The 18,797-nt window shown below is 38.2% G+C and overlaps 1 protein-coding gene across 1 annotated transcript in view; it reads left to right on the forward strand.

The window, feature by feature from the left end:
- The window catches only part of LOC101046810 (charged multivesicular body protein 3), a 125,260-nt gene that overhangs the window by 25,192 nt on the left and 81,271 nt on the right, over positions 1-18,797 (forward strand). The gene's annotated exons all lie outside the window — the stretch shown is intronic.

Raw genomic sequence — 18,797 nt, forward strand, 5'->3', positions numbered from 1 at the left:
TCAGGAAATTCTCCTGCCTCAGCCTCGAGTAGCTGAGATTACAGGCATGCGCCACCATGCCCAGCTAATTTTTTTGTATTTTTAGTAGAGATGGGGTTTCACCATGTTGACCAGGATGGTCTCGATCTCTTGACCTTGTGATCCACCCACCTCAGCCTCCCAAAGTGCTGGGATTACAGGCGTGAGTCACCGCACCTGGCATTATTCTTGATTTTCAAATCATTTCAGATTTGGCTACAGGGAGCCTCTCTAAGCCAGCTGTTATGTCCCATTGACAGTTCCTTTAATCTTGAAGCACTTCCTTGCTTTTTGAAACAAGGTATCCTCGGTTCACTTTGTATTTTCTCTGAGCTAGCCTTGTAATCAGCCATTTCTTCAAAGTGCCCATTTCATGGTAGACTTCTAAAATCCTTAATTGAACGCCACAAAATGTCAAGAAATTTTTTTCATTCTGAATTACTGCTAGACTACTAACAAATATTTTTCCCCTTCATGATGCATTGTGTCTCACTTTTGTATGCTAATGGAATAATAAGGCCTGGCAGTTACTTTGTAGTAATATTTAGGAGTTTTTAAGTAAAAGTGCCAGCACAGCTTCTTGTGTTCTCATTTTACTTTTGAAAAAAGTAATCATTCACAGTTCTCAAATATGAACATAAAAACAAACTTTTTTAAAAAAAATTAAGTGCTCATATTATTGTAAATGTTAATGTTTCCCAAGGTTCTGCCATTGATTTCACTGATTTTTTTTTTCTTTCTTCATTGGATGTCTCCTAAATCTACATGTCGAAGCAAAGGCCCCTCCCAGAGCTTCACTTTCATTTATAGCTATCTGCTGGACAGCTCCTCCTGGATGTTTTTAAGTACTTAATAAGCCTAAAAGCTTTTTTATTCATTTATCCCACCCTCAGTCATCCTCTTAATTAAGGTCCTGACTTCAGTGAATTAAAAATTATATATATATATATATGTGTGTGTGTGTGTGTGTGTGTATGTGTGTGTATATTTATATACATATATGCACACGTGCATGCACATGAAATGTACACAAAAGCATAGAAATTTTTTAATAGAATCAAAATTTCTCCAGTATTGCAGGGCACACCGTACATTGGAGACTACCAACTTGGAAGATAAACCAATCTCTAACACTGGCTTTCAAGGTTCATCATCTGCTCCTGGCCTACCTCTTATACTCATCATGACACTGTATTCTGCTTGTGGCCCAGGCTCATGCTCTCATTTTTCCTAACTTAGTGCTTTGCTATTCCCTCTATCTGACATTCTCACCCCTTCCTCTCTGCTTTGCCTGGCAAAATCCCACTTTCTCTAGAAATGTGGTCCCTTCCTACCCATCTTCTTCCTCACCAGGCCTATAAAGAGACAAAAATATAAAATGAATGTATATCAAAATATAAAATGAATGTATATTTTTTGATACACATTCGTTTTATATTTTTGTTGATTTTGCTCCATTGTTGATCAAACTTAGCATCATCAACAGTGGAGCAAACCGATGTGTGCCCTTCCTCCATATCCCAGTGATACCATGTACATACCTGTCACACTTAGCTGCATTGAATTAAAACTCTGTGTCTTTGGTGAGCTCCTTTATGGTAGAAGCTGTGTTTTAATCATCCAAGTATCCACGGTGAGGGCACAAAATAGACATAATACGTTTTCAGTGTTACATGTGCAATTAAAATACTTCAATAAGATCAGAGGGAAAGTAATTGCCAAAGGTACATGTCTCCAGGTGACTTTGACTCATCGCTTAATTATTAAGCACAGCAAGTAATAATGCTTTTGTCAGATTTTCCTAGAGGTGGAGCACTGAAGGAAATGTTTAAGGTTGACAGACTCTAAACTTCAGCTGTGTTTAAAAGAAAACTTTGAATTCTTAGAACAACCTATTGCATGTAATGAACTACGGATTTCAAGTATGTGGGCTTTGTAGTTACTGAACTCCATGATTAACTGTAATAGTAGGTTGATTTTTTTCTGATCAAGAGTTTTTCTCTGCCTTCTCTAATAATTTCTTGTATAGTCTTTTCTTTCTTTAAGGATGGTAAGCTCCCTGAGGGCAGGAGTAACACTATAATCTACTCTTATATTCTTAACATATTAGACCCAGAGTAGACATTCAGTCAATAATTGTTGGCTTGAACTTTGAGAATCTATTTTAATTTTTCCCTTTACCAAACTTTATTTATTTATTTTTGAGACAGAGTCTTGCTCTGTCACCCAGGCTGGAGTGTGGGGGCGCAATCTTGGGTTACTGCAACCTCTTCCTCCCAGTTTCAAGTGATTCTCCTGTCTCAGCCTCCTGAGTAGCTGGGATTACAGGCACATACCACTGCACCCGGCTAATTTTTGTATTTTTAGTAGAGACAGGATTTCACCATGTTGGCTAAGCTGGTCTTGAACTCCTGATCTCAAGTGATCTGCCGACATCAGCTTCCCTGAGTGCTGGGATTACAGGCATAAGCCACCACACCCATTTTTTACCAAACTTTTTACTATCCATTTTGAATAGGTGGAAAAGATTTAACAGAAGAGATTATATTTTTAGTACCCATTAGTAGTGACAAAAATATTAATATTTATGGCCTGCTCTAAGACAAAAATCTTAATTTTTCCCCATAGTTACATACTTCTTTTCTTCTATTCCTTAGATTATTTGAGAGCCTGGCAGATTATTCATGTGATCTTTCTCCTCGCTCTCCCACATTTTTCTCCTTGGCCATTTTATTATTCCTTAAAATTCTACCAAAGGGACATGAGGTAGAGAAAGATGAGGTGTTAGGTCCTTTTTGCTACTGGATCTGATTAAAAATTTAGAGAATAATAAATTGAAATTTGTTAAAATGCTTTTGAATCATCTGTGTTTTAGTCATTCTTGTTCTTTGTTGTCAATAATTAAATTTATTGACATGATCAATTTAGGCAATCTTTTCATTTAATTTTTTGTAATTAAATGTAATGATGTAAAATTATTACATTTTTTGTAATGATGTAAAGTCTCATCAAAAGATGTTATTGTTTTATTTATACTAGGTTATTTTACTTCATAAAATATCTGTGCAACAGGTAAAGTAGAAGGAATTCCCACTTAACAGATGATCAAGAGCTCAGGACAATCCAGATTGTTGCAGATGTGACTATGGCAAAGCATTCAAATTTGCATGTCTTCAGGGCCCCGGGAAAGTTTGAGTCAGGAGTGATTAGAGCAGACGTGTGTATGCTCTACCTTTTACTTACTTATTTTAAAAAAATTTTTTTTTTTTTTTTTGAGACGAGTCTCACTCTATTGCCCAGGCTGGAGTGCAGTGGTGTGATCTTGGCTCACTGCAACCTCCACCTCTCAGGTTCAAGTGATTCTCCTGCCTCAGCCTCCCAATTAACTGGGATCACAGGTGCCCACCACCATGCCTGGCTAATTTTTGTATATTTAGTAGAGAGAGTTTCATCAGGTTGGCCAGACTGGTCTTGAAATCCTGACTTCAGGCGATCCGCCTGCCTTGGCCTCCCTAAGTGCTGAAATTACAGGCATGGGCCACCACACTTGGCCAGCATTATGTCTTTTAAAATGTACCTACCTTAATTTTAAAATATTTTATTGCTAAAAAATGTTAATGATCACCCGAGCCTTCAGCAAGTCATACTCATGTGTTGGGGGAGGGTTTTGCTTCAATGTTGATGCCTGCTGACTGAGCAGGGTGGTCGTTGCTGAAAGTTGGGGTGGCTGTGACAATGAAGATGACCCTATCAATTGACTCTTCTTTCACTAAATATTTCTCTGTAACGTGCGATGATGCTGTCTGGCAGTATTTTACCCACAGAACTTTTTCAAAATCAAAGTCAGTCCTCTCAAGTCCTGCTGCTGCTTCATCAACTAAGTTTGTATAATATTCTAAGTCCTTTCTTGTCATTTTAACGATGTGCACAGCATTTTCACCAAGAGTACATTTTATCCTAAAAAAAAAAAAAAGTCATTTTGCTCATCCATAAGAAGCAACTCCTCATCCACTCAAGTTTTAACATGAGATTGCACAATTCAGTCACATTTTTAGGCTCCACTTCTTGTTCTCTTGCCATTTCCAACATATCTGTAGTTACTTTACCAAAGTCATCCATAGGATTGGAATCAACTTCTTCCAAACTCCTGTTAATGGTGATATTTTGACCTCCTCCCCATGAATCATGAATGTTCTTAATGACATCTATAATTATGAATCCTTTCCAGAAGATTTTCAATTTACTTTGCCCAGATTCATCAGAGAAACCACTATCTATGGCAGCTATAGCCTTATGAACTATATTTCTTAAATAATAAGACTAAAAATAAAAATTACTCCTGACCTATGGGCTGAAGAATGGATGTTACTATACATTAGCAGGCATGAAAACAATCTCCCTGTAGAGTTCCATCAGAGCTCTTGGGAGACCAGGTACATCATCAACAAGCAGTAATATTTCAAACAATCTTTTCTTCTGAGCAGTAAGTCTCGTCGGTGAGCTTAAAATATTCAGTGAACCATGCTGTAAACAGATATGCTGTCATCCAGGTTCAGCTGTTCCATTCTTAGAGCACAGGCAGAGTAGATGTAGCATAATTTTTAAGGGTCCTGGGACTTGGAGGATGGTTAATGGGCATTGGCTTCGACTTAAAGTCACCAGCTATATTAACCCCTAACTAGAGAGTTGGCCTGTCCTTTGAAGCTTTGAAATTACGTGTTGACTTCTCTCTAGCTGTAAAAGTTCTAGATGGCATCTTCTTCCAATAGATTTCTGTTTTGCCTACACTGAAAGTCTGTTGTTTAGTGTGGTCACCTTCAGGATAACTTGCTGCAGCTTCTCCATCAGCACTTGTGGCTTCACCTTGCACTTTTATGTTATGGAGATGGCTCTTTCCTTAAACATCATGAATCAACCAACCTCTGCTAGCTTTCAACTTTTCCTCTGCAGCTTCTTCACCTCTCTCAGGCTTCAGCATTGAAAAGAGTTGGGGTCTTGCACTGGATTAGGCATTGGTTTAAGGGAACTTTGCAGCTAGCTTTGATCTTCTATCCAGACAGCTACAACTCTCTTCATATCGGCAATAAGGCTGTTTCATTTTCTTATCACTTATACGTTCACTGGAGTAGCACTTATAATTTCCTTCAGGAACCTTTCTTTTGCATTCACAACTTGGCTGTTTGGCACGAGAGACCTAGCATTTGGCCTATCTCGGTTTTCAACATGCCTTCCTCACTAAGGTTAATTATTTCTAGCTTTTGATTTAATGTGAGACCTGCAACTCTTTTCACTTGAACACTTAGAGGCCATTAATTTGCCTAATTGGAGATGGCTGGCCATTGGAGCAGTCAGAATAGACACAGCATTTATCGATTAAGTTCGCTGTATTATATGGGTTCAGTTCATGATGCCCCAAAACAGTTGCAATAGTAACATCAATGATCATGGATTACAGATCATCATACAGATATAATCATAGTGAAAAAGTTTGATATATTGCTAGAATTACCAAGATGTGACATGAAGACACAAAGTGAGCACATGCTGTTGGAAAAATGGCACTGATAGAATTGTTTGACACAAGATCACAACAAACCTTCAATTTGTGAAAAAACAACAACAACAACAACAACAAAACAACACAGTATCTGGCGGTGGCTCACACCTGTAATCCCAACACTCTGAAAAGCCAAGGTGAGTGGATCACCTGAGGTCAGGAGTTCAAAACCAGCCTGGCCAACTTGGCCAAACCCTGTCTCTATAAAAATAAAAAAGTTTCTTGGGCATGGTGGTAATCCCAGCTACTCGGGAGACTGAAGCAAGAGAATCACTTGAAACCGGTAGGCAGAGGTTGCAGTCAGCAGAGATTGCCCCATTGCAGTCCAGCCTGGCTGACAAGAGCAAAACTCCAAGAGCAAAAAGAAAAAAACCCACAGTGGCCGGGCGCGGTGGCTCAAGCCTGTAATCCCAGCACTTTGGGAGGCTGAGGCGGGTGGATCACGAGGTCAAGAGATCGAGACCATCCTGGTCAACATGGTGAAACCCCGTCTCTACTAAAAAATACAAAAAATTAGCTAGGCATGGTGGCATGTGCCTGTAATCCCAGCTACTCAGGAGGCTGAGGCAGGAGAATTGCCTGAACCCAGGAGGCGGAGGTTGCGGTGAGCCGAGATAGCGCCATTGCACTCCAGCCTGGGTAACAAGAGCGAAACTCCGTCTCAAAAAAAAAAGAAAAAAGAAAAAAACCCACAGTATCTGTGGTGCACTGTACAGTAAAACAAGGTATCCCTGACACTTGTTACTGTCAAATTCCCTTCGTTTATGTGCATAATGGGATAATAGACTCCTTACATTAGATGTTAAATGGTTTTTGAATACTCTTATTTACAATGTCTTTTAAAATACACTCTTAGTGTTGACCTAGAGAATACTTAACTAAATTTATAGCATATTTATCTAATAATGAACAAAAGTAAGCTTAAAAATAGAGAAGCACCTAAAGAATGAACGTTCTAAAGAGATGTGAAAGGCATGCAAATGTTTTCTTATTCATAAGCATCTACTGAATGAATGAGGAGCCTGAGAGAATTTATTTTACTTTGCATAGGTTTCAATGAACTTGTTGATCTGGCTTCTCAGTCTTCAGGAGTCACACCTATAGAAGCTATGGAGTAGGGGAGGGGCCTGCCAGAGGCAGGCCAAAGAGGTCATAGTTACAACTTTTGATGGAAAGGATGGCAGGTATGAAGAAACAAAACAAAAGACAGTAGTTTGTGGCTAGGTAGTGCAGTAACAAATAATGTCTTGAAAGGATGTCACTATCTTGCCAACAATGACTCTGTGTCACCAAGAAAAATATTTTACCAGTACCATCTGTGCAAGAAATCAGGAAGATTCATTTTATAAAATTTAAAAAAGTTAACTTTGAACTGTTTTGGCAAAGGGAAAAGTTTCTGTTTCTAGAAAAACTCATTTTGGAGAATGGAGTGAGAAGGACAGAAATCTAGTTCCTAGATTCCCTTGTAAAAGGTTAATGAAGGCTGAGATAAGCAGATCGCTTGAGCTCAGGAGTTCAATACCAGCCCGGGCAACATGGTGGAACTCAATTTCGAAGAAATACAAAAATTAACCAGATGTGGTGGCGTGAATGCCTGTAGTCCCAGATACTTGGAGGGCTAAGGCAGGAGAACCGCTTGAACGTGGGTGGAATAAAAAATGGTTAATAGCCTAACAGTCTCACCAGTTTTGCCTTAAACCATGCCATCAGTTATATAATATAAAAATGATGTTCTGTCTCTGGGATGGCTGGGAAGGACGGCGGGGAAGGTGGCTCGGGGAGCCCAGTCCTCTGTCCCCTCAGGGGCTGCGGCTGCGGCCCACCCCCCTGCCCCGAGTGTTACAGCCCCCCGGCAGCAGCACTCTCCAAATCCTGGGGTACTAAAAAAAAAAAAAGCAACAATCTTGCACGTTCTTCACATGTACCCCAAAACCTAAAATGCAATAAAAAAATTAATTAATTTAAAAAAAAAGATGTACACATACAGTGTGTGTTTAGTGTCACTACTGTTCTAAAATTCTGTGAGCTCTTTTCATTGGGGAAGTTGTTTTCAGAATGCCGTCTATTTGTTGATAAAAGAGTCTAGGGCCATGTTTGTGAGGTCCTTCAGAAAGACAAAGTAGTAGGGTTTTAGGCACAGCAAAAGGAAAGTTAGAACATCTTGATATTTTCAGGGCAACTTTTGTTTTTATTGTTTAAGTGCTTACCATTTATTTTTACTTAATTTCTGAGCCAAGTGGCTAAAACAGCAGGTTTTCTGGAACAGCATTCCTCAAGCTGACTCCTAGTTTTGTTGCCAGAGGCTCAGGTAAGAGATACCTCTCAAAATGCCAAACATGGCAATATCTTGGAATTTTAAAACCATCTTGTTAAAATTATGTATTCGTTTTGAACGTGGTAAACTTGATTGATTTGCTTTAAAAGTAGCTAAGTTTGTTTGGTGAGGAAAAAAACAATGTGATTCTTACAGTTTTTCTGTTTAAAATAATAGAATCTGATTGTCAGAAGCAAATGTGAAGGTCATTTAGTCAATTTTCTCTAAGAATTTAGATTATTTTATGTCCTGGTTACAAATTGGCACACTTATTACCTAACAAAAGGCATGCTACATTTGCAAAAATCTATAAACATTCCACCTGCCAGGATTCACAGAAAAGGCAACGCAGCAACAGCAAGGGCTGAAAGCCCAGATCTGGACGCTTTGTTGGACACCTCCCAGTCATCATCTTTGGGAGGCAGAATGAGTCAGGAGTTTATCTTTTTAAAAAAGTTAGTTCTAATAGAACCTATTTGCTCTGAAGTATGATATTTCTATTATTCATCAAAATGGCTCATATTTAACCAGGATTTTTATTTAGAGAGAAAACTGTGAATGTAAGATATTAAAGATCTTCCTCATGAGTTCAGCATTCCACTACCCTGAACATCTCCAAAAAAGGGAATAGGAGGCATGAAAAGCAGCTTTCTTCTGCTTCAGTCAAGCATACCCTCTGCTATTACTGAACGAGGGCAGATTTCCACAGGCTTTGCTGTATTTTTGTGGCTATGGGAAGGATGAGAAGTAGTACTACCAAAGCATGAAACAGATGAGAGGCAACACTACCAGAGCAAAAGAGACTTTGTTGCATAATATGCACTAGATTGAGCTGTGCAGAAATTAAAGACCCTTTACAATTTCAAAGATTTCTAAGGATTAGAAAAGCCTGAATTCATTCAGTTGTATTCCTTTAGCCTAAGCAGGAATGTATCTAATTAACCCATTCTGGAAAAACATATGTCTTCAGAGTCCTAGATTTTGTTTAAGCAGCTTGGAGTTTTCAGTCAAGGAACATGTGTGTTAACTATAAGCTACATGTTATCTGAGAATTACTCCACAGTCTGAATGCAGTAGTAGTATTTTCTGAAATAATATTCCTATAGGGCAAACCACATGTAGGAAGTGAAAAGGGCTTTTGAAGTCTCATAGCATGTATTAATTAGCTAAAAAGGCCGGGCGCGGTGGCTCAAGCCTGTAATCCCAGCACTTTGGGAGGCCGAGGGGGGTGGATCACGAGGTCAAGAGATCGAGACCATCCTGGTCAACATGGTGAAACCCCGTCTCTACTAAAAATACAAAAAATTAGCTGGGCATGGTGGCGCGTGCCTATAATCCCAGCTACTCAGGAGGCTGAGGCAGGAGAATTGCCTGAGCCCAGGAGGTGGAGGTTGCGGTGAGCCGTGATCGCGCCATTGCACTCCAGCCTGGGTAACAAGAGCGAAACTCCGTCTCAAAAAAAAAAAAAAAAAAAAAAAATTAGCTAAAAAGGAGAGGGCTGGGAGAGGAAAGAGATGGAACCAGTGTGCAGCATATTTTCCAACTCTTCTTTGTTTGAACATTTCCAACCATCTAGGGAAAATATATTATTTTATCCCTTTACTTAAAGCTTTTATTGAAGGGCAATATGTCTTCATAAAAGTATACTAGTTTCAAACATGAAGATTAAAAGGTACATAAGTTTCAGATACGAAGTTTCAAATGTGAAGATTATTAATTTGTCACAAAGTCAACACCCTCATGTAACCCATCACCCAGATAAAGGAACAGAACAATTGCCACATTCATAAGGAACCAGAGGGAGGTTCCACCTTCACATTCCTCCTCAAATGTAATCTCTATGATAACTTCTACATTCATGGATTCATTTTGCCTCTTTTTAAATGTTATACTATTTAAATCATATAGGATGTAGTAATTTGCTTATAGTTTCTTTTATTTACATTGTGAGGTTTATCTCTTTCATATGTAGTAGTAGCTTGTTCATCTTCAGTACTGTGTAGAATTGTATGAGCACACCACAATGTATAGATATTCATTCTATTATCATGAGCAATCTAGCTTTATTTTCAGTTTTTGGCAATTACAAATAGCACTACTATAAATAAAAATAATTTAAAAAATGAAAACAAGAAAATGAAAAAACAAAAAAGACAGTACTTATCTGAATATTCTTGTATATAATTTTGGTTCATATATATTCACATTTCTCTTGAGGGTGTTGTGTTATTGAGTGTGCCTATGTTCATTTTTGGTAAACATGAATCATTTTCTAAAGTGGTTGTACCAATTTACATATTCTTCAGTGGTATAAGAAAGTTCCAGTGTTTCATATTCTTACTACATTTGTAGTTACATATATGATATTTAAAAAACTCTTGGTTGCTTTCAAGTTTCAGCAATTATGAATAAAACAGCTATAAACACACATGTGTTTTTGTTTTCAGCTCCTTTAAATAAATACTAATGCTGGATCTTATGTTAAGAGTATGTTCACTTTTGTAAGAAACCGCCAAACTGTCTTCCAAAGTGGCTTCCATTTTGGCTTCCCATCAGAGTTCTTGTCGGTCCACGTTCTCACCAGTGTTTCTTGTTGTCCGTGTTCCAGATTTTGGTCATTCTAGTAGGTGTGCAGTGGTATCTCATTATTGTTTTAACTTGCATTTCCCTGATGACTTATAATGTGGAGGATCTTTTCATATGCTCATTTGTCATCTGTATATCTTCTTTAATGAGGTGTCAGTTAAGATCTTTGAACTATTTCTCAATTGAGTTGTTCGCTTTCCTATTGTTGAGCTTAAAAAGCTCTCGTTTTTTTCAAGATAATCTCTCTCCATGTTGCCCAGGCTAGTCTCAAACCCCTGGGCTTAAGAGACTTTTCTGCCTCAGCCTCCCAAATACCTGGAATTATAGTCTCATGCTACCAACCCCAGCTGAGTCGAAAGAGTTCTTTGTGTATTTTGGATTATAGTCCTTTATCAAATGAGTTTACTGCAAATATTTTCTCCCATTTTCTAAGGCTTGTCTTTGTACTCTTTTGACATTGTATTTTACAAAGCAGAAGTTCTTTCTTTTAATGAAATTCACTTATATGTTTTTTTCATGCATTGTGCCTTTGGTGTTAGTTATATCATCATCAAACCCAAGTTCATCTAGATTTTCTCCAGTGTTATCTTTTAGTAGTTTTATAGTTTTGCATTTTACATTTAGGTCAATGATCCATTTTGAGATAATTTTTTTTGAATTCAATGTACTCCCCAGGGATATTTTGAGTTAATTTTTGTGTAGGGTGTAGTCTGTGTCTAGATTCCTTTTTTAAAATGTGGATGTCCAGTTGTCCTAGCACCATTTGTTGAAAAAAACTGTATTTTCTCCATTTGTGTTGCCTTTGCTCCTTTGTCGAAGATCAGTTAATTATACATTCAGCCCTTCATATTCATGGGTTCCACATTCATTGATTCAACTAAGCATGGATCAAAAATATTAGAAATATACTGAGCATGTTCCCTAAACAATACAGTATAACAGCTATTTATTAGGTTGGTGCAAAAGTAATTGTGGTTTTTACTTTTAAAAGTAATGGCAAAAACTGCAATTACTTTTGCACCAACCTAATACATAGCATTTATGTTGTGTTGAGTATTATAAGTAATATAGAGATTATTTAAAGTACTCAGAGGGATATGCATAGGTGATATGCATAGGTAATATGCAAATACTATGCCATTTTAGATCAGAGAGTTGAGCATCTGTGGATTTTGCTATCTGTAGGAGATTCGGGAACTAATCCCCTGTGGATACCTAATAGACTGCTTTATTTATCTGGGATTATTTCTGAGCTGTCTATGCTGTTACCTTGGTCTATTTGTCTATTCTTTTGACATTATCACAGAGTTTTAATTGTGGTATTATTATTGTAGCTTAAAAATAAGTCTTGAAGTTGTGAAATCTTAATCCTCCAACTTTGTTCTCCTTCAATATTGTGTTGGCTATTCTGAGTCTTTTGTCCCCCCACATAAATTTTAGAATTAACTTATTGATATTAACAAGATCACTTGCTGGGATTTTGACTGAAATTTCATTGACTGTTGATCAAGTTGGGAAGAACTGACATACTGACAATATTGAGTCATCCTATCCAGGAACATAGAATATCTCTCAATTTACTTAGTTCTTCTTTGATTTTTTCCATCAGAGTTTTGTAATTTTCCTTATATAGATATTGTACTTTGTCAGATTTATATCTAAGTGTCTCATGAGGAGGGGTTGCTGTCAATACTATTGGGTTTGTAATTTCAAATTCCACTTGTTCATTGCTGTATGTAGATGCTCCTTGATTTACAGTGGAGTTGTATACCAATAGACCCATGTTGAAAATGTTGTAAGTCTGAAATGCAGCCCAGAGAGTCTTTGGACAAAGAATCACCGGTGGTTACAATCTGAAACTTCATGTTTACCAATCACTTTTGCAACATTGTAAGTTGGGGACTGTTTGTATAGAAATGCAATTGACTTTCATATATGAACCTTGTATCCTGCAACCTTGCTATAATTGCTTATTGGTTCCAAGAGCCTTTTCATTTTATCTTTTTTGGTCAGTTCTTTTGGATTTTCTACATAGATGATCATGTCATGTTCGACAAAAGACAGTTTGATTTCTTCCTTCCCAATCAGTATACCTCTTATTTTCTTTTCTTGTCTTATTGAATTCACTGGGACTTTCAGTATAATGTTGAAAGGAAGGGTAAGAAGGACAACCTTGCCTTGATTCTGATCACTATACTAGAAATTTAGCTGAACAAATACCCAGTTGTCAACTATATTTCTCAACCCACATTGTAGCTAGGTATGGGCAATGTGACTAATTCTTGCCAATAGAATGTAAGCAAAAGTAGTGCATGCCACTTTTGGGTTTTGACTTAAAACATTGGGAATATGTGTTATTACTTATTCTTCCTACTTCTAACCTGCTAGATATGGTAATAATGAATGCAGCCTTGAAAGTTAAGTGTGACTGGCAATCAGAGTTGCTTAGCCAGCCAATGTTTCTGCAGGACTTCACGGAGCAGAGCAGTCCTACTATCTACATTACTGGAATATTCCACAAAACAGAAATAAACTTCTATTTAGTTTAAGTCATTGCATTTTGAGGCATCTGTTATAGTGGCTTAGCCTTTAACTATGGCAGCATCTTTTATTATTATTATTATTATTGTTATTATACTTTAAGTTCTGGGGTACATGGACAGAATGTACAGGTTTGTTACATAGGTATACACATGCCATGGTGGTTTGCTGCACCCATCATCCCGTGATCTACATTAGGTATTTTTCCTAATGCTATCTCTCCTTTAGCTCCTTACCCCGAACAGGCCCCAGTGTATGATATTCCCTTCCCTGTGTCCATGTATTCTCATTGTTCAGCTTCCACTAATGAGTGAGAACATGTGGTGTTTGGTTTTCTGTTCTTGTGTTAGTTTGCTAAGAATGATAGTTTCCAGCTTCATCTATGTCCCTGCAAAGGACATGAACTCATCCTTTTTTATGGCTGCATAGTATTCCATGGTATATATGTGCCACACTTTCTTTATCCAGTCTACCATTAATGGGCATTTTGGTTGGCTCCAATTCTTTGTTATTGTGAAGAGTGTTGCAATAAACATACGTGTGCATGTGTCTTTATAGTAGAATGATTTATAATCCTTTGGGTATATACCCAGTAACAGTATTGCTGGGTCAAATGGTTATTTCTAGTTCTAGATCCTTGAGGAATTGCCACACTGTCTTCCACAATGGTTGAACTAATTTACACTCCCACCAACAGTGTAAAAGCGTTTCTATTTCTCCCCATCCTCTCCAGCATCTGTTGTTTCCGGACTTTTTAATGATTGCCATTCTAACTGGTGTGAGATGGTATCACAATGTAGTTTTGATTTTCATTTCTCTAATGGCCAGTATAGATGAGCTTTTTTTCATATGTTTGTTGGCTGCATAAATGTCTTCTTTTGAGATGTGTATATTCCTATCCTTCTCCCACTTTTTGATGGGATTGTTTGTTTTTTTCTTGTAAATCTGTTTAAGTTCTTTGTAGATTCTGGCTATTAGCCCTTTGTCAGATGGGTAGATGGCAAAAATTTTCTCCAATTCCGTAGGTTGACTGTTCACTCCGATGATAGTTTCTTTTGCTGCTCAGAAGCACTTTAGCTTAATTAGATCCCATTTTTCAATTTTGGCTTTTGTTGCCATTGCTTTTGGTCATCAAGTCTTTGCCCATGCCTAGGTCCTGACCTGAGTGGTATTGCCTAGGGTTTTTTTTGTTGTTGTTGTTAAGTTTTTTATGGTTTTAGGTCTTGCATTTAAGTCTTTAATCCAACTTGAGTTAATTTTTGTATTAGGTGTAAGAAAGGGATCCAGTTTCAGCTTTCTGCATATGGCTAGCTAGGTTTCCCAAGACCATTTATTAAATAGGGAATCCTTTCCCCATTGCTTGTTTTTGTCAGGTTTGTCAAAGGTCAGATGGTTGTAGATGCGTGGTGTTATTTCTGAGCCCTCTGTTCTGTTCCATTGGTCCATATATTTGTTTTGGTACCAGTACTTTGCTGTTTCTACTACTATAGCCTTGTTGTACAGTTTGAAGTCAGCTAGCGTGATGCCTTCAGCTTTGTTCTTTTTGCTTCGGATTGTTTTGGCTATGCAGGATCTTTTTTGGTTCCACATGAAACTTAAAGTAGTTTTTTCCAATTCTGTGAAGAAAGTTAATGGTAGCTTGATGGAGATAGCATTGAATCTATAAATTACTTTGGGCAGCATGATCATTTTCATGATATTGATTCTTCCTATCCATGACCATGGAATATTTTTCCATTTGTTTGTGTCCTCTCTTATTTCCTTGAGCAGTGGTTTGTAGTTCTCCTTGAAGAGGTACTTCACATCCCTTGTAAGTTGTATTCCTAGGTATTTTATTCTCTTTGTACAATTGTGAATGGGAGTTCACTCATGATTTGGTTCTCTGTCTGTTATTGGTGTATAGGAATGCTTGTAATTTTTGCACATTGAGTTTGTATCCTGAGACTTTGCTGAAGTTACTTATCAGCTTAGGGAAATTTGGGCTGAGATGATGGGGTTTTCTAAATATATAGTTATGTCATCTGCAAACAGATGAAGTCAATTTGACTTCCTCTTTAACAATTTATTTTATTTTTATTTTTATTTTTTTTTTTTGTATTTTTAGTAGAGATGGGGTTTCACCACGTTGACCGGGATGGTCTCAATCTCTTGACCTCGTGATCCACCCGCCTCGGCCTCCCAAAGTGCTGGGATTACAGGCTTGAGCCACCGCGCCCGGCCAACAATTTAATACCCTTTATTTCTTTCTGTTGCCTGATTGCCCTGGCCAGAACTTCCAATACTATGTTGAATAGGAGTGGTGAGAGAGGGCACCCTTGTCTTGTGCGGGTTTTCAAAGGGAATGCTTCCAGTTTTTGTCCATTCAGTATGATATTGGCTGTGGGTTTGTCATAAATAGCTCACATTATTTTGAGATATGTTCTGTCAATGTCTAGTTTATTGGGAGTTTTTAGCATGAAGGGCTGTTGAATTATGACAGCATCTTAATCACACCATATCCAAAATTTGCTAGTCACATTTCCACCTATATGTTGTGTGCGATAATGCCAGTCTGAGTAAAGACTCCTGCAGTCATCTAATCATCATTCCACTCTCAACCCCAACATCCAGTTTCCTAAGTGGAGTTCTACCTCTTAAAAATGACTCAGGATTTCTACTTCTGGCTGTGATGGAGTAATTGGTACTGGACTAATCCTTTTGCCACAAATAACTGTAAAACCAGACAAAAACACCTGAGGTAGTTGTTTTTAGACAATGAATAGCAGGAAATACAAGATTGAGATCTCTGAGAGAAAGGAAATTAACAGGATAAGCTCCATGATTACCCAGCTGCCTGCATTGGGCAATTTGCTTACTGCAGTGCAAAGAGCTTGAATCCAAGTAAAGCATGGTGGTCCCTACAAGATTCAGCCATAATGCTGCATGTATCCATAGTTCTTGCTTTAAAAATTAATATTGTTGTATATTATATTGTATAAATATCCCACAATTTATGCATTCATTTTGTTGCTAATGAACATTTGTTTCCAGTTTTTGCTATTCTGAATAAAGCTGAATTGAATATTATTGTGCATGACTTTCAGTGGACATAACTACTTATTTGTGTTGAGTATATATAGGGAATAGAATTGTTCTATCATAAGGTTTAATGTGTTTATCTCTAGGCCTGGTGCGGTGGCTCATGCCTGTAATCCCAGCACTTTGGGAGGCTGAGGTGGACGGATCATGAGGTCAGGAGTTTAAGACCACCCTGGCCAACATGGTAAAACCTGGTCTCTACTAAAAATACAAAAAAATCAGCTGGGCGCAGTGGTGTGCACTTGTAATCCCAGCTACTCGGGAAGGCTGCAGCAGAATTGCTTGAACCAGGGAGGCAGAGGTGGCAGTGAGCCGAGATTGCACCAGTGCCTTCCAGCCTGGGTGACAGAGTAACACTCTATCTCAAGGAAAAAAAAATATATGTGTGTGTGTGTATATATATATATATATATATATATATATATATATGTATGTTTAGGTCTAGTAGATTATGCTAAAGAATTCTCCTAACTGGTTTTTATTTTTTTCTCTGATAAATATGATGTTGGTCATTCTTTCATACTGTTATTGGCACTTTTAATATCTTATTTTATGAAGTGCCTACTTATTTTGCTTATTTAAAAATTATGAGGAGTTATTAATTTGTAAGAGTTCTATATGTATTCTTGATATGAGTATTCTGTTGGAAATATGTTAACAGTCTGTGGCTTCCCTTTTTACACACACACTCTCTCTCTCTCTCTCTCTCTCCCTCTTTTTTTTTTTTTTTTTTGATATGGAGTCTTGCTCTGTTTCCCAGGCTTGAGTGCAATGGTGTGATCTTTGCTCACTGCAACCTCCAACTCCTGGGTTCAAGTGATTTTCCTGTCACAGCCTCCCAAAATGATGGAACTACAGGTGTGCACCACAACACCCAACTAATTTTTGTATTTTCAACAGAGATGGGGTTTCACCATGTTGGCCAGGCTGGTTTTGAACTTCTGACCTCAAGTGGTCTGCCTGCCTTGACCTCCCAATGTGCTGGGATTACAGGCATGAGCCACCACATCCAGACCTTTTTTACTCTCTTAATGGTGTCTTCTAATGAATAGAAGTTCTTAATGTTTAAGAAATCCAATTTAACAATTTTTTTTTTTTTTTTTTGAGTTGGAGTTTCACTCTTGTGACCTAGCTGGAGTGCAATGGTGCAATCCCGGCTCACTGCAACCTCCACCTCCCAGGTTCAAATGACTCTCCTGCCTCAGCCTCCCAAGAAGCTGGGATTACAGGTGCCCACCACCATGCCCAGCTAATTTTTGTATTTTTAGTAGAGATGGGGTTTCACCATGATGGTCAGGCTGTTCTCAAACTGCTGACCTCAGGTGACCCACCCACCTGGGCTGCCCAAAGTGCTGGGATTACAGGCGTGACCCACTGTGCCGGCATCAATTTTTTTTTTATAGCTAATTAAAATTCGTCCTCTGTTTAAGTCACCTTTGCTTACCTCAAGTCATGAAAATATTTTCCAGTTTTTTGATGCTTTGTCTTTTTACCTGTCTTATTTCAGTTTGCAATCAAGCTCAGTTTTATTTTGTTTGTGGTATGAGGTAGAGAGTAAAGATCACTTTTTTCTTCTTGGACATCTAAATAGACCTAACAAAACTTAATGGCTGGGTGCAATGGCTCATACCTATAATCCCAGCAGTTTGAAAGGCTGAGGCAGGTGGATCACCTGAGGTCAGGAGTTTGAGACCAGCCTGGCAACATCATGAAACCCTGTCTCTACTAAAAATTCGAAAATTAGCCAGGCGTGGTGGCACGGGCCTGTAATTCCAGCTACTCAGGAGGCAGAGACAGGAGAATTGCTTGAACCCAGAGGCAGAGGTTGCAGTGAGCCGAGATCACCACACTGCACTCCAGCCTGGGCAACAGAGCAACACGCTCTCTCAAAAAAATGAATAAATAAATAAAATAAAGACTTATCATGTCTTCCACTAAATTGTGGTGGTATTTATTGTAAATCAATTGACAGTGCTTATGCATCTTTCTGCTACTGGATTCTCTATTCTGTTCTATTGTTCTCTTTAATAATTTCACAATAACACTTGAATTTTAATTTTCAGAATTTAAAAATACCATTGATATCAGGTAGCATAAATCTTCTGACTTTAGTATTTTGCATTTCTTTTTTCTTTTCTCTCTTTTTTTTTTTTTTTTTTTTTTTGAGACAAAGTTTCGCTCTTGTTACCCAGGCTGGAGTGCAATGGCGCGATCTCGGCTCACCGCAACCTCTGCCTCCTGGGTTCAAGCAATTCTCCTGCCTCAGCCTCCCGAGTAGCTGGGACTGCAGGCACGCGCCACCATGCCCAGGTAATTTTTGTATTTTTAGTAGAGACGGGGTTTCACCATGTTGACCAGGATGGTCTCAATTTCTTGACCTTGTGATCCACCCGCCTCGGCCTCCCAAAGTGCTGGGATTTCAGGCGTGAGCCACCGCGCCCAGCCGTATTTTGCATTTCTACATAAAATTTGTGAATTAGCTTATCAAAACTCACTACCAAAAGCCCTTCTGGGGTTTTAACTGGGATGCATTAAATCTGTAGATCATTTTTGGGGTGAATTGCTATCTTTACAATATTGAGTCTTCCAGTCCTTGAATGTGGTATATTTCTTCGTGTTTTTAGATCTTTAATTTCTATCACCAGTATTTTGTGGTTGCCTGTAAAGGAGTCTTGCATATCTTTCTTTCAATTTATTCTTAGG

The sequence above is a fragment of the Saimiri boliviensis genome, chromosome 1 (genome assembly GCF_048565385.1).
Source record: "Saimiri boliviensis isolate mSaiBol1 chromosome 1, mSaiBol1.pri, whole genome shotgun sequence".
Taxonomy (NCBI): domain Eukaryota; kingdom Metazoa; phylum Chordata; class Mammalia; order Primates; family Cebidae; genus Saimiri; species Saimiri boliviensis.